Here is a 15,889-nt window from a genome sequence, read left to right as displayed (position 1 = left end):
CTCTAAAGTACCTTCTCTGAACTGTCTGCAATGTAATACCGTCCCTCCTCATGGAAGGGGACCAAACTGTGCTCAGTTGAGGTGACTGTACAAGCGTTAACATGGTTTCTGCCTGCACAAGGTACAATCACTTCAAATGTTTCCTCAATCAACAAGATGGCAGTGCAGGCCAGGGGAGTAATGGCAGCTAGGGCCGAGAGTAGGATCAAGGAGGAGGCCTCTGGGAGCGGCAACACCAGCAGCAACGCCAGTATGAGGCGGGCATGGTTTCACGTCCCAAGCTGACTCCCGTGGCTCAGGTTCACACTCTGAGCCTAGGCTCCTGGTCCGCAGCTAGGCCTGAGCGCCTGAAGCAGCAGAAGCGTCCACAAAAGGGAGGACGGAACACTCTGATGACCAGTCGCAGCACCTCGGGGCGGGGGGCAGGGGTGTTGGGTTTGAAACAGGGGGTAGAGAGCTCACACAACCCCAGGCAGGTGGCCCCAGCTCAGGCACAGCGGTCGCAGGGGTGGCAGCAGCGGAGACCATATTCGACACCCCAGGGCCCATGACAAAGACCCCGGAGCCCATAACAGAGACCCCAGAGCCTGTTACAGAGGCACCGGACAGTGTCAAGCAGCGACTGGAGGAACAGTGCAGGGCAGCAAGAAGAAGAGAGAAAGATGAAATTTCCTGCAGTAAAGACTTGCAATATATTCAGTGCTTCAGAGTGGCTTCAGAGATGGCATATAACACACACAAAAAAACACTTTTCAGTGCATTGTTAGATACATGTGACAATAAATCTAAACCTAAATCACATCGAATCAAACTAAAAGGTGAGAATATCTCGGAAATACTGTGACACAGCACTCACGCAGGCAGTACTAATATTTAAATAATCTAACGCAAACATGTTTACCCACTGCCTACAATTGATCCATCAGGGAATGTACAACATCTGTGTACTATCACATTACAGATCTGTGCATCAAAACAATCATGTTTATATACGCAAGGCCCTGATCTGCTGCCTAGCTGAGTGTGGAATTATCCCCTTTTTTGTTATGGAGTGCAAGCCCGATGGCAACAATGAAAATACATTAGCCATACATCACAACTTATTTTGAAAAACACCGTATTTTGCAATCAATGCACCAAAATAAACACGCAGATAAAAAAGAGTGTTCTTTCAGTCACAGGGCAGGTTTAAACGAAACCAGCAAGGGAGTGGGAACGTAAGCAGAGTGACAAGGGAAAGAGAAGCAAAGGCATTCATAATAGCAAGAACAAGTAAAACACCTGCGATGGTAGTCTGGGTGATGAAGTGCAAGAAGCATATAGGTCCCCTAAAGAAAATCAAGACGATTAAAGATGGCAAAAAGGCAAGCCTAAAGTCTTTGTAGATTAATACACAAAACATTTAGAACAAGGCAGAGGGACTGACTGTGCAATCGAGGCAAACAGACATAGTCTTGTAGCCATTACAGTGACATGGTTCCAGGGAAATCAGAACTGAGTATCTAACATTCTGGGATATCTAAACTTTCAAAAAACCAGAAGGGAAGGTAAGAGTGCTGGGGTTGCACTGTTAATAAGATGGGAAATGAGGACAATTGTGAGAGATGATGTAGGCACAGATGATGTAGAGTCCCTGTGGGTAGAGGTAAATATCAGCAAGGACAGAAAGAAGGCATTGATAGGAGTACTGTAGAGACCCCTAAACAGTGGTCATACTGTAGGAGAGGGCATCAACCAACAAACAACATGAGCATGTAAAAAGAATAGAGAGAAAGTTATGGAAAACTTTAATCTGCCTGTTGATTGAGTCAATCAGATTGGAAAGGGTAGCTATGACAATAGAATGTGTGAGGGATCATTTCTTAGAACAATATGCTATGGGGTCAACCAGGGAGCAGGGCTGACAAAGCTTTCACGTTAGAAGGATATTTTGTCCTGGTTTATTTTGAAGAGAAGTTATAAGGCAAATGTAATGAACTGGCTACTGAAGAGGACTTGCATAAACGGCCTGAATGGATTTAGTAGTATTATTGGCAGTTAATCCAGAGACCCAAATAATGTTCTGGGGGCCGGGGGTCAAATCCCATCACAGCAGAGGGTGGAATTTAAATTCAATAAAAACCTGGAATGAAGAATCTAATGACAACCATTGTCAACTATTGGGAAAACCTTATCTTGTTAATTCATGTCCTTTAGGGAAAGAAACTGCCATCATTATCTGGTCTGGCCTATGTATGACTCCAGGCCCACAGCAATGTGATTGACTCTTAACTGCCCGCTGGGCAGTTAGGGATGGCCATAAATGCTGCCTGTCCAGCAGCACCTACATCCCATTAATTATTAGGAGAGGAACAAAAAAAGCTTCAGTGAAGCTGCTACTCTCTTTGAACTTCCTCTTGATGATTTTTCCTCCTGAATTGGAGAACTACATGTAAAACTCCGTGTCTGAATTTGCCCTTTTGTCAAAGAGTTGTTTATGGGTTGTTCCAATAGCTAAGTTGTCCGAAATTCCTCCGTTTCTTTGTTTGTATATTTACTATGGCCTTTAAATAAATTGTGTTTTGTTTAGCATTGAGTAGTTTGACCAGTTGCATTGCATCTGGAACATGACACTTCATATCTATGTTTGAAATAAGAACAAAAAATAGTGTTTAGGTTACCTTCTTAAAATATTATGAGAGAGTCTGGTCTGGTCCATCCCAGCAGTCAACCCTGCATCTGGTAATGGGCAATGAGGAAGATTTAGTAAACAACCTCTAAGTGAAAGATCTCCTAGGAAGTAGCAATCATATAAAATAATCAGAGGGTTAGATAGGGTGGATAGGGAGAGCCTTTTTCCTAGGATGGTGACGGCGAGCACGAGGGGGCATAGCTTGAAATTGAGGGGTGAAAGATATAGGACAGATGTCAGAGGTAGTTTCTTTACTCAGAGTAGTAAGGGAATGGAACCCTTTGCCTGCAACGGTAGTAGATTCGCCAACTTTAGGTACATTTAAGTCATCGTTGGACAAGCATATGGAAGTACATGGAATAGTGTAGGTTAGATGGGCTTGAGATCGGTATGACAGGCCGGCACAACATCGAGGGCTGAAGGGCCTGTACTGTGCTGTAATGTTCTATACCATGACAGAATTTAACATTCAATTGAGTTGACAACATCTCTGTCTCGGGCCTGCTGCAGTGCTTCAGTGAAGCTCAGCACAAGCTGTAAGAACAGCATTTCATATTCCATTTGGGAATCCTGCAGCTTTCAGGACTCGATATCGAGTTCAATGATTTTAGGGCTAGAGCACCATTTGCCATATCCTTACCCCAATGCTCACACCAGGCCTTGTCATCATACACAGCCCATTGCCAGCTCCTTACAGTCCCTATTAGCAACTATTCATTTTCCCACGCTCACCTTTACTCATTCTTTTGCTTGTCCAACTATTGTTTCTGTCTCTCTGGACTCCAACTCCATCTATTTTTTATTCCTCCCCTTCCTCTCATCCCATTGTCCTAAGCATATGTACCAAAATATTTCCAAGCTATGATCAGTTTTGAAGAAAGGTCACTGAGCCAGAAACAATAACCCTGCTTTCTATACATAGATCCTCTCAGGCCTGCTGAGTTTCTCCTGTGGTTTCTGTTTTTGTCTCTGATTTCTAACATCTGCAGTTCTTTGGGTTTTTGTTTGGGTTAGAAACATCTGGGTTTTGCAGAAATAAAGGGAATTACAATGAAATGGGCAGAGTTTGGGCTGAGGAGATAGGTTAACAGGAAACACAGTTAGCAAGCAGCGACAGACATTTAAGGAGATAATCCTTGACTCTCGACAGAAGAAAAACACTTGGTAAAAAGGAAATATTCTAAGAGGGTCATAAATTAACTATGGACAATCAAAGAAGTTAGGGAGAGTGTAAAGTTGAAACAAAACCCCTTATAAGGAGACAAAGGTCAGTGATAGCCCAAAAGGATGAATCCAGCAAAGGAGGTCTGAAAAGTTAATAAAGAGCGAGAAAATGAGCTATGAGGGCAAACGAATGAGGAATATAAAATCTGACGCTAGGAGCTTCCTTAAACTTATAAAACTGAAAGGAGAGGTCAAAGTGAACAAAGGTCTGTAAGAAAATGAATCTGGGGAGATGATTTTGGGGAACAAGGAAATGACAGAGAAATTAAGCAGATATTTTGCATCACTCTTTATGATGAAAGATACTTTGAAGATCTTATTAATAATAAGGAAGACTTGGGAAGGGGTGTGGGGGCTAGAAATTAAGTATCTTTGCCATTACTAGAGAAGTAGTATCAGACAAACTAATGGGGCTAAGTCTGATAAGTTCCCCAGGCTTCGTGGCTTGCATCTTAGGATCCTAAAAGCAGTACCATCATTTGCCACTTCCTCTTACAATTCATTCCACATACAAAATACACAGCGGACGTGAATAGAAACAATTTAAAGGGGATATGGACCAAACTCAGGCAAGTGGAGCTAGTTTAGTTTAGGAAACTTGTTTAGCATGAATGTGTTGAGCTGAAGGGTCTGCTTCCATGCTGTTTCCATTTCTGAAGAAGGGTCTAAACCCAAAACATCAGCTTTCCTGCTCCTCTGATACTGCTTAGCCTGCTGCATTCATCCAGCTCTACACCTTGTTTCCATGCTGTATAGTTCTATGTTCTTAAATAGCTACAGAGATGGTAGATGCATTGGTGACAGTTTTCCAAGCATCATTGGATTCTTGAGGTGTACCGGTGGATTGGAAAACTGCCAATGTGACACCGTTATTCAAAAAGGGAGGGAGGGAAAAAGCAGCTAACTATAGGCCAATTAGCCCATCATCTATTGTTGGAAAAATGTTGGAATCAATTGTCAAGGACATAAGAGCCGGACATTTGGAAAATCATAATCTATTCAATCAGCTTCATGAATGCAAATCATGTCTGAATAGCATGGCAGCAGGGTGGCTCAGTGTTTAGCCCTGCTGCCTCACAGCACCAGGAACCTGGGGTCAATTCCACCCTTGGGCAACTGTCTGTGTGGAGTTTGCACATTCTGTGTCTGCGTGAGTTTCTTTCGGGTGCTCTGGTTTCTTTACACAGTTCAAAGATGTGCAGGCTAGGTGAATTGGCCATGCTGAATTGCCTGTACTGTGCTGTTCAGGGATGAGTAGATTAAGGAGATGGGACTGGGTGGGATGCTCTGAGGGTTGGTGTAGATTTATTGGGCTGAAGGGCTTGTTCTTGCGCATTAGGGATTCCATGAAATTCGTTTGAGTTTTTTTTCAGGAAGCCTCAACCAGAGTGGATGCAGATAACCTGTAGATGTGTGTGTTTGGGCTTTCAGAAGGCATTTGGCAAGGGACAAAAGGGTAAGTCATAAGAGGCCAGGGTGTTGAAGGCAGCATATTGGTGTAAATGGAGAATTGGCCGATGGCCAGCTAGGGGGATAAGGGATTCTTTGCAAGTTTGGTTACGTGCGGCCATTGGGGTTCTAGAGGAATCAATGCTATTTGCAATATATGTTCATGACTTAGAGGAATGAAGTGAATGTACTGTACTCAAATTTGTAGAAAAGACAAAAATAACTGGAAAGGTGAGTTGCAAAGGGGATATGTACTACTTACAGAGAGATGTTGATAGGTTAAGTAAGTGGATAATAAACTTGATATGCTTTCACCTTACGCAGGCTCACAGACTGGCACATAGCGACACCCAGTTTTTGCTGGGCTTTAGACATTGACAATTGATGAATATTGGTACTTGGGAAATGGTGTAGGGCTCTTATATTGATGTACAATCATCAGGAACTGATCTGCATCATCCTCTAAGTGGATTTCTATGACTGTATAGGTTATTAAACAAATCCAGGAATTAAATAAGAGTGAAAACAGCATACTAGTATTATCATCTGAATGGTTGCTATCAAAGAGGCAAGCGTTTTGTTCTAGGTTTGTTACTTAAATTTAAATCGTGGGATTCACATTCAAATCTTCAATCACCATCCGACTCCCAATCCTCCCCTACATTTCTGCCTAAAGGAGATTGGAATTACTGTCTGGCCACCTCGAACACCAGGACCAGAGTCGTTCATGAAGCCCCTCACCATCTCCATCTCCAGGGCAATTAGGGATGAGAGATGAATTAAACAAAGAACTACACACGCTGATAATCTGGAACATGAGCATAATTGCAGGTTTGGTAACATCAATGGAGAGGCAAAAAGAGTTAAAGTTTCAATTCCAGTGGGTCTTCAACAAATAAACAGTAACAATTCTCACTCACATCCCAAAAATGACGTTTTTCATTGAAAATTTCAGGGTAACAGCAAAACTGACTCATTCTCTGCCAATGCTTTCTCCTGTTCTTGTTGTCCTGGCTGTGTATGCTTTTGACCATGAGGGCTTGCCTTCTGCTTTCAGTGCAGGGTGATTTTTTTTTGTTGCTGCATTGAAGCAAGTATTATATGTCAGGCCCAATGAGCTCACTAACCCCCTCCAGTATGAATATACAGTGAGACAATTGTAGAGCAGTACCGATGATTGGTGGCTGTCACCTTGTTCTTTGTAGGGCCCAGGAAGTGGCTTCGTTTTGTGAAGATGTTCAAGGTCAACTAAGAGATTGGAAAACCAAAAGGCATCAAAAGAATAGGAAAACATGACGCCTTTGCTCAAGATGTGTCACAGCGACACGCAAAATGTGAAACACGCAAGTACAGGAGAATTCAGGTCAGCAAAAGGAAAGAATTATTAAAGCCCAAATAAAAACTGAAAGGACTGCAGGTGCTGGAATTCACAAACCAAAACAGAAATTGCTGACAATAGCTCATTGGCTCTGGCAGCATTTGTAGAGAAAAATTGGAATTTAACTCTGCTTTCTCTCTGCAGACGCTGCCAGGCCTGCTGAGTTTTTCCAGCAACTTCTGTGCTTGTTTGTGGAAGAATAATTAAATCTGTTAGGTTGGTGAAAAAAGTGGGGATCAGTGGTTAGCACTGCTGCCTCACAGTGCCAGGGACGTAAGTTCAATTCCACCCTTGGGCAGCTCTCTATGTGGAGTTTTCACATTCTCCCTGTGTCTGTGTAGGTTTCCTACGGGTGCTCTGGTTTCCTCCCACAGTCCAAAGATATGCAGGCTAGGTGGATTGGCCATGCTAAATTGCCTCATAGTGTTCAGGGATGTGTGCATTCGGTGAATTATAGGGCATGGGTCAAGGTGGGATGCTCTAAGGGTCAGTGTGGACTTGTTGGGCCAAAGGGCCTGTTTCCCCACTGTAGGGAATTCTATTCTAAAGAAATTTCAATGAAATCTACAACTTTGACTTTTTCATTAAAAAACAATGCAGAGATAGCACCCAATGCAACTAATACAAATGGTAGCTGAGACCTAATAGTTTCCTTGTGAATGAAGTGAAGTCATGGTGTAGAGGAGAAGTGATGTCAGGGGACAGAACTCATTATTCTTTATTGTTAATATGTAATCTGTAAATTACTGTTGAATCAATGCAATATATTAAAAAAAACCTCTTCTGGGACATGAGCATTGGTGAACAGACCTGACCGTGCTTGCTAATGTTGTGCTATGCAGCTGGATCAGTAGCTGGTCAGGATTGGATAGGGGTCCAGGTTGGGTTGAGGTTAGTTGGTGAGGTGACTTGGGACAGGTGAGGGAGAGATGGATGTTAACGGGGGCAATCGGCATGTCGAGGAGGTATTTTAAGGCAGTCTGGACAAGTGGTGTACAGTGGCCAGTATAGTCAGTGTAAGTGATTAGGAGTCAGTCGTATCGTTACCCAGGTGTTACACTAAATGTTTTCTGACTCACACTTGCTGGTTCACTACCCAGCAAAGTATCCAACTTCAACTCAGAGCTGAGGCTATTTCAGAGAGTCCTAGGGAATTACCGATCTGAAATCAAATCTCTGGAACATTCCTATCGAGGTCTTGCACGCTGACCTCTGCAGGATCCTGGCCCACATATACTCAGCTATCTCCACTCTTTATCTAGCCAGAGGCTGGAATATTTGCGTCCATGTCCCCGACAATCAGCTTATTCAACAACACAATAATTATCTATCCTGTGTGTGGCTGTGTGACAATGGCAGAGATTTTTGACAGCTCTTTGATGCCAAGTCAGAACCTTTTGCACGAAAATAATCTTGAACGGAATTATTGGGGTTCACTATCATGCAATGAAAATGTTGGCCATGGTGATGTGTGCAGCACGTTAGCTGGTACTAACCACAGGCATAGAAACCAAGGAAAGCTATAACTGTAAGTGACATCATTGCCACAAATTATTTGCAGATGGCTGATGACTTGCAAAGCCCATTGAAACATTCTGAGGCCATGGGAGATGCTTTTTAAGTGAACCCTTTTTTTGTTTAAATCAACCATTCCAACTGACTTCTGTTTGATTCAAAGCAAATTGAATAGTTATCCCTACTCAAGGTCTGTAGCTGTGGGTTTAGTGCAGTGTTGGAAAAGGTTCGCAAATTAAGCAGTAGGAATTACTGTCTTCCAGTCTGGGTGGCAATTTGAGCCCATCTATCTCACAACATCCCATGCTTTTGGCCCATTGGTTACTGAACAGAAATTACAGCTTCTAGCCTGATCAAGTAAGATTTATCTCATAGAGTCATATAGACATACAGCTTAGAAACAGACCCTACGGCCCAAATTGTTCATGACAACAAGATGTCCTCAATTAATCTGGCCCCATTTGCCAGCATTTGGCGGTATATCCTGCTAAACCCTTCCTATTCACATACCCATCCAGATGCCTTTTAAATGTTGTGATTGTACCAGCCTCCGCCACCTCCTCTCATAGCTCATTCCATACACGCACATCCTCTGTGTGAAAATGTTGCCCCTTAGGTCCCTTTCAAATATTTCCTCTCTCACCTATGTCCTCTAGTTTTAGATGCCCCTACCCTGGGGAAAAGATCATAGAATCATAGAGTGTAGAAATAGGCCCTACGGCTCAACAAGTCCACACCGAACCTCCCTTGGCCATTCACCCTACCCATGCCCCTCATGATTTTATAAACCTCTATAGGTTCAACCCTCTGCTCCGACATTCCAGGGAAAATAACGAAATAACAGGGGCGGCACGGTGGCTCAGTGGTTAGCACTGCAGCCTCACAGCACTGGGGACCCGGGTTTGATTCCAGCCTCGGATAACTGTGCGGAATTTGCACGTTCTGCCCATGTCTGCGTGGCTTTCCTCCAGGTGCTCCGGCTTCCTCCCACAGTCCAAAGATGTGCAGGCTAGCTGGTTTGGCCATGCTAAATTGCGCATAGTGCTCAGGAGGTGCGTGGGTTATAGGGGGATGGGTCTGGGGGGATGCTCCAAGGGGCGGTGTGGACTTGTTGGGCCAAAGGGCCTGTTTCCACACTGTAAGAACCTAATCTGAACACCAGCCTATTCAACTTTTCCCTATACTTCTAACCCCAGCAACATCCTTGTAAGTCTTTTCTGAGCCCTTTCAAGTTTCACAACATCTTTCCTACAGCAGGAAGACCCCAGTGTTGAACACAGTATTCCAAAAGTGGCCTGCTGAAATATTTTGAGACTGTCATTCTCGAGATATTAGGTCGCTGACAAGGCTGACCTTCAACAGCTAATCACCCACACTCCACTGAGTAGTTGGTCCACCCAACTCTTCTTCAGACGGCAATTAATGGTCTATTGCATGGTCATGGAACTTGAATTACACTAAAAGCAAATCAGGTGGGGGTCCATGAGATTTCCCCTCAAAAGGACACTGGTGAACCAGGCACGATTTTATCATATTGACCAAGCTTTGTGGATATTTATATAGAGCCAGCTTTGGTGATAGTTTGTTGCCAGCTGTAAAGTTGAATCTGCCAGACCTTCAAAGACATGGGCACTGTTGAGTCGGTTTGGCTAAATATGGCATAATCAGCAGTGAATCAATTCTTGAGGCAAAAGCATTGGGAAAAAGTTCTGAAAGCAAGTTTTGATTGGTGTGACAAGTAGCTTAATAATTCTTTTTATTCGCACGTGGGATGCAATTGTCACTGGCCAGGCCCAAAATTTATTGCCCGTTCCTAATTGCCCAGAGGACAGTTAAGAGTCAACCACATTGTTATCTGTCTGGAGTCACATAAAGGCCAGGCCAGGTAAAGATGTGGAGCTGAATGAAAGCAGCAGGCCAGGCAGCATCTGAGAAGGAGGAGAGTTGACATTTTGGGTCGGGACCCTTCTTCAGAAATGAAGACCTGAAACATCAGCCTGAGCCTGGCCAGGTGTTAGATTTGGAAGTAGGTGAGCACTTTGGTGATAGCGATCACAATTCTGTTATGTTTACTTTAGTGATGGAAAGGGATAGGTATATACCACTGGGCAAGAGTTATAGCAGGGAGAAAGGCAATTATGATGAGATTAGGCAAGATTTAGGGAGCATAGGATAGGGAAGGAAACAACAGGGGATGGGCACATTAGAAATGTGGAGCTTATTCAAGGAAAAGCTCCTGTGTGCCCTCGATAAGTATGTACCTGTCAGGCAGGGAGGAAGATGTAGAGTGCGGGAGCCAGGGTTGACAAAGGAGGTGGAATCTCTGGTCAAGAGGAAGAAGAAGGCTTATGTTAGGATGAGATGTGAAGGCTCAGTTAGGGCACTTGAGGGCTACGAGGTAGCCAGGAAAGACCTAAAGAGAGAGCTCAGAAGAGCCAGGAGGAGACATGAGAAGTTGTTGGCGGATAGGATCAGGGTAAACCCTAAGGCTTTCTATAGGTATTTAAGGAATAAAAGAATGACAAAAGTAAGATTAGGCCCAATCAAGGATATTAGTGGTAAGTTGTGTGTGGAGCCAGATGAGATAGGGGAAGCGCTAAATGAATATTTTTCAACAGTATTCACTCTAGAAAATGGCAATGTTGTCGAGAAGAATACTGAGATACAGGCTACTAGACTAGGTGGGATTGAGGTTCACACGGAAGAGGTATTAGAAATCCTTCAGAGGGTGAAGATAGATAAGTCCCCTGGGCCGGATGGGATTTATCCTCGGATCCTTTGGGAAGCCAGGGAGGAGATTTCCGAGCCTTTGGCATTGATCTTTAACTCGTCATTGTCTACAGGAAGAGTGCCAGATGACTGGAGGATAGCAAATGTGGTTCCCCTGTTCAAGAAGGGGAGTAGAGACAACCCTGGTAATTCTAGACCAGCGAGCCTTACCTGAGTTGTTGGTAAAGTGTTGGAAAAGGTTACAAGGGATAGGGTTTATAATCATCTAGAAAAGAATAAATTGATTAGGGATAGTCAGCACGGTTTTGTGAAGGGAAGGTCGTGCCTCACAAACCTTATTGAGTTCTTTGAGAAGGTGACCAAACAGGTAGATGAGAGTAAACTGGTTGATGTGGTGTATATGGATTACAGCAAGGCGTTCGATAAGGTTCCACCTCGGAGGCAGGGTACAAATTGAATGGTCCCCAGAACAAGAGCTGAGCTTCTAGTTTAAGAGACTAGAGATCTGGGTGTTCAGGTCCATTGTATCCTGAAAGTAGCAACGCAGGTCGATAGAGTGGCCAAGAAGGCATATGGCATGCTTTCATTCATCGGACGGGGTATTGAGTACAAGAGTTGGCAGGTCATATTGCAGTTGTATAGGACTTTGGTTTGACCACATTTGGAATACTGCGTACAGTTCTGGTCACCACATTATCAAAAGGATGTGGATGGAGATGGTGCAGAGGAGGTTCACCAGGATGCTGCCTGCTATGGAGGGTGCTAGCTATGAAGACAGGTTGAGTAGATTAGAATTATTTATGTTGGAAAGACGGAGGTTGAGGGGGTACCTGATTGAGGTCTACAAAATCATGAGGGATATAGACAGGCCTGATAGCACAAAGTTTTTTCCCGGAGTGGGATCTCAATTACTAGGGGTCATGAGTTCAAAGTGAGAGGAGGAAAGTTTAAGGGAGATATGTGTGGAGAGTTCTTTACACAGAGGGTGGTAGGTGCCTGGAACACGTTGCCAGCGGAGGTGGTAGAGGCAGGCATGAAAGCGTCATTTAAAATGTATCTCAATGGATATATGAATGGGCAGGGAGCAGAGGGATACAGATCCTTGGAAAATAGGCAACAGGCTTAGATAGAAGAATTGCATCGGCACAGCTTGGAGGGCTGAAGGGTCCTGTTCCCGTGCTGTAATTTTCTTTTGTTCTTTGTTCTAGTAACAATACTACCAAGCAACGAGCAGTGAGAACCCAATTTGCATGACGTTAGTATCAAATCTCACATCACTGATGTATTTTTCCTTATCCTCCCGTGTATCAGTGAGAAATGGGACAGCAACAAAACCTGGCATGGAATTCTGAGAAGGTCCTCGTGATTCCAGCTTGATGCTTGCTCTTCCAGACTTTTACATTGAAAGTAAAGTTGCCTGGACATTATCCCCATGTGCACCACTCTCCACTCCTGGTCCCTGATGGAGAGGAGGAGGAATACGCATTTGCAATGGACAGCCCATTGAGGATCTCCATCACTGGAGGGTAAAACGTCACACTAAGGTGTACCCGAGCAGCAGACAAAGCTGGGGGATTGGAGAGTGTGTAGCATTAGCCCGTACAGGAAATCCCTCTGTGCCATTCCAAAGGGCACGGGGAGGATTTCCCTGAGATAGCTCAGGGCCCTGGGGGAATGCCTGTTGCATAGGGCCAATGTTGAGTTCTGAACAGACAGGGCAGAAGTAGGTTCGCGATCAGTGAGAAAATCAAACTATACAGAAAAGGGCAGGAAAGTGGGCATGAGGAATATCGGACCACCATAATCCTATAGAATGGCTGAGCAGGGTCCAGGGTCAAACTGACCTCTTTGTGCTCTTACTTCTTATGGTCTTATGATGTGACGTACAAGTAACGTGTGCAAGTCAGTTCTTAAAAAAGCAACACATTTATGAACGTGCACTTGTAATTTGCAATGAAATGTCACTTGTACCACAACGGCCCAGAGAACCGATTCTTGGCTGATCCCCTCTTACGACGGTCACCATGAAGGACAGCTCCTGGCCGGTAGTGCTAGAACAGGTGCACAGGGGGCTTTAGAAATGGTTCTGGGAATCCCAGGAAGACCTGCTGGTGGTAAATACTTATACCATCGCAGGGAGTAAGACAGCATGAATGGGTCACTGTAGCGGTGAGGAGTGTATCTAATGAAACAAACTGCAGTGTCTAACATGAGAAACCATGCTGGTGCTCACAGAGAGAAACTCTGTATGAAACATGATCACTTAGCCCGTTTCTGATTAAATTCATGCCTCTGTATCTTTTGCTATGACTGATATCTGAAATTTTCCCCGCATTTTCTGTTTCTGTTTCAGATTTCTCACATCTGCAGTGTTCTGCCTTTTATAACATTACTTGAAATGGACCTCAGATTACTGTTCCTGATCTCAGGATTGTTACGACTAGACCTTCACCACCACTCGCAAATTACAGAGCTAAAATGAAAATAACCATCAAACAAAAGCAACATTCTCTGTTCAAATACCTGAGCCAGTTTAGAGATAAGGTACAAGTGTTAACTGAGGAAGTTAAATATTGGTGAAAGTAAGAAGTAGGCAGTTTGGTAAATGAATAACAATAAAATCAAAATATGACTGATGGGGAACTTACAAACGTATTGACATTCAGCATTGCCTGAATGGCAGTTTAACTGTCTCAGAAAGAATTCTTACATGGAACCATTTGAACCTATGATTGATCTGGAATATATCTCCCAATGGAACTTTGATATCAGTAATGTCCATTATGGGTAAATGCAGCAGTGGCTGTAATGCCAAGCCAGTAGCTCACAGTTTGAAGAGATGAAGGGTCTAGGCCCGAAACATCAGCTTTTGTGCTCCTGAGACGCTGCTTGGCCTGCTGTGTTCATCCAGCTTCACATTTTGTTAGCTCACAGTTTGAAAGCTGGTTAGTGCTGATTAAACTGACCTCAAAGTTAGTACTTGTTCAGGTGGGTGAGAAATCAACAGAAGTTCATCAAGTTGGATTACCATTGGGTTATAGAAAGGAGGTGCTGCAGGTAGTACATGAATTATTAGTAAGAGGTCATCCAGCACTAAGAAAAACTCAAGCCAAAATACAGAAATGTTTTTACTGGCCTAAACTGCATAAGGATCATAGAATCCCTACAGTGAGAAAACAGACCATTCATCCATCGGGTCACACTGATTCTCTGAAGAGCATCCCACGCACAGTCACTCCCCTTTCCTATCCCCGCAACCCTGCAGTTTTTCATGGCTAATTCCACCTAGCCTGCTCATCCCTGGACACTGGTCAATCAAGCATGGCCTACCCACCTAGCCTGCACATCGACTGTGGGAGGAAACCCATGCAGACATGGGGAGGGTGTGCAAACTCCACACTGACAGTTGCTTGAGGGTGGAATCAAACACCAGTGTCCTGGTGTTGCGATGCAGCAGTGTTAACCACTGTGCCACCCTGGTTAAATTGTGTTTGAATTTTGCCAGACATGTCAAAGAATCATAGAATCCCGACAGTGTGGAAACAGGCCCTTTGGCCCAACAAGTCCACACTGAAACTTAGTGCGTCCCACCCAAACCCATCTCAACATAACACACCTAATCCATACATCCCTGAACACTATGGGTAATTTAACATGGCATTTTTGGACTGTGGTAGGAAACCCGCACAGACACGGGGAGAACGTGCAAACTCCACACAGACAGACACCTGAGGCTGGAATCAAACCTGGGTCCCTGGTGCTGTGATGCAGCAGTGCTAACCGCTGAGGCACCGTGCTGCCCCATGATGTCTGTGTCAAGTAATTGGAAAACCTTTGGCAGCAATAAAACCAGAACTCTTAATATCCGTTTTTTGTATTTGAAGAACCTTTCACAAGGATCTTAATTAATTGCATAATCAGTACCTAAAACAAAAAGTGGGAATCAGTATTTGTTGAAAATAGTGGATGTGTCCTCTAAATTTCCAGAGGCCATTCTATGACACAGTTTCAGGGCTAAAAGGATTGCAGAAGACTAACTTAATTTTTTTTCAGAGACAGTAAGAACTGCAGATGCTGGAGTCAGAGATAACAAGATGTTGAGCTGGATGAACGCAACAGGTCTGGCAGCATCGGAGGAGCAAGAAAGGTGACATTTCGGGTCAGCGCCCTTCTTCAGATATTCGGGAGGCAACCCCACCCCTCTCTATTTATGAGCCACCCAGGAACTGGAGGAGCAGCACCTAATATTCTGCCTTAGGAGCCTACAATCTCAATGTCTCAATGTGGACTTTACGAGTTTCAAGATCTCCCTACCTCCGGCCTCCTCCCATGACCAACCGTCCCTCTCATCCCCACCTCCTTGACCTGTCTGTCTTCGCTCCCACCTATCCGCCCTCCCACCTCACTGACCAATCCCCACCACTGCCTACCTGCACTCACCTATCACCATCCCACCTACCTTCCCCAGTCTGACCCCCGGCTCTCTATTTATTTTAGAGCCCCCGTCCCCTTCCCCACTTCTGAAGAAGGGTCCCGACTGAAATGTCAGTCTTCCTGCTCCTCTGATGCTGCCTGGCCTGCTGTGTTCCTCCAGCCCCACACAGTGTTACTTAAGTTTTTTACTAGATATGGACTACAATCAAACGAAGCATCATATTTTATGTCAAAATTATTCAATGAATTTATGGATTGCTTAGGAATAAAATAATTCAAATTCACTGTGTACTGTCCAGAATTGCAGGGAGCATTAGAATGGTGGCATCAAAAACCCATGCTGAGGGCTTATAAACAAGAGTATCCAGAGGATTGAGATAAAGGAATTTCATCTGTGCCTCTTGCAATAAGGATGCACCAAATGAATCTATCAAATTCGGTTCATTTTAATTAGTTTTTGGGCATGAATTGAGAGGACCACTGAAATT

The sequence above is a fragment of the Stegostoma tigrinum genome, chromosome 14, assembly GCF_030684315.1.
Source record: "Stegostoma tigrinum isolate sSteTig4 chromosome 14, sSteTig4.hap1, whole genome shotgun sequence".
NCBI lineage: Eukaryota > Metazoa > Chordata > Chondrichthyes > Orectolobiformes > Stegostomatidae > Stegostoma > Stegostoma tigrinum.
Note: the sequence above shows the minus strand (reverse complement) of the source record.